The sequence below is a fragment of the Macaca fascicularis genome, chromosome 10, assembly GCF_037993035.2.
Source record: "Macaca fascicularis isolate 582-1 chromosome 10, T2T-MFA8v1.1".
NCBI classification, from domain to species: Eukaryota; Metazoa; Chordata; class Mammalia; order Primates; family Cercopithecidae; genus Macaca; species Macaca fascicularis.
The window spans coordinates 38531251-38532500 of NC_088384.1; positions in this window are offsets into that span (position 1 = coordinate 38531251).

A 1250-nucleotide genomic window follows, 5' to 3' on the forward strand; every position below is an offset into this window, starting at 1 on the left:
AAAACGAAACAAAACAAAACAAAACAAAAAAAGAAACTCTACACATGACCTGTAAGTGTCTGTTCCTGTGAGTGATTTCTGAGATACGGCACTGTAGACTGAACGCAGTGGCTCACGTCTGTCATCCTAGTACTTTGGGAGGCTGAGGCGGGCGGATCGCCAGGTCAGGAGATCGAGACCATCCTGGCTAACATGGTGAAACCCCGTCTCTACTAAAAAAACAAACGAATTATCTGGGTGTAGTGGCCGGCGCCTGTAGTCCCAGCTACTCGGGAGGTTGAGGCCGGAGAATGGTGTGAACCCGGGAGGCGGAGGTTGCAGGGAGCTGCGATCGCGCCACTGCACTCCAGCCTGGGTGACAGAGCAAGACTCCGTCTCAAAAAAATAAAAAAATAAAAAAAGAAGAAAGAAAGAAAGAAAGAAAGAAAGAAAGAAAGAAAGAAAGAAAGAAAGAAGGAAAGAAAGAAGGAAAGAAAGAGGAAATGAAAGAAATGGCACTGTATCGCTATTGGGCTAGGACCCTCTCTCTTTCTGTCTGTTCCTCTCTGTCTCTCTCTGTCCGTTTCTGTCTTTCCTGTCTCTCTCACTGTGTCTGTCTTCTGTCTTACTCTCTTTCTTTGCCTGTCTGTCTGTCTACCTCTCTCTCTCTCTCTCTCTCTGTCTGTTTCTCTCCGTCTCTCACTGTCCGTCTATGTCTTTCTCTGTCACTCTCTTTATCTGTCTGCCTGTCCCTCTCTTTCTCTCTGTCTCTCTGTCTCTCTGTCTGTCTCTCTCTCTCTCTCTCTCTCTCTCTACCTGTGTCTCTCACTCACTGTGTCTGTCTTCTGTCTTACTCTCTTTTTTGCCTGTCTGTCTGTCTCTGTCTGTCTCTCTCCCTCTCTCCCCCTCCCTGTCTAGTCTGTTTCTCTCTCTCTCTCTCTCTCTCTCTCTCTCTCGCTCTCGCTCTCGCTCTCGCTCTCGCTCTCTCGCTCTCTCGCTCTTTCTGTCCGTTTCTCTCTGTCTCTGTCTGTCGATCTCTCTTTTTCTACGTCTGTCTCTTTGTCTGTCAGATTCCCCCGTCCCAGAGAGGGCCCTGCCCCTTCCACCAAAGTGAGAAGTGCGTGCTTAGAGAGGCCGAGAGGAATCTACACAGACGGGCCTTGCCGGGCTTCCCCACTGGGTGCATGATTTCGGGAGATCGAGGCCGGGTCCCCACTTGGATGGAAGGGCCATTTGCAGACCTTTCTCTCTGTCACCTGTGATGTCCAAAC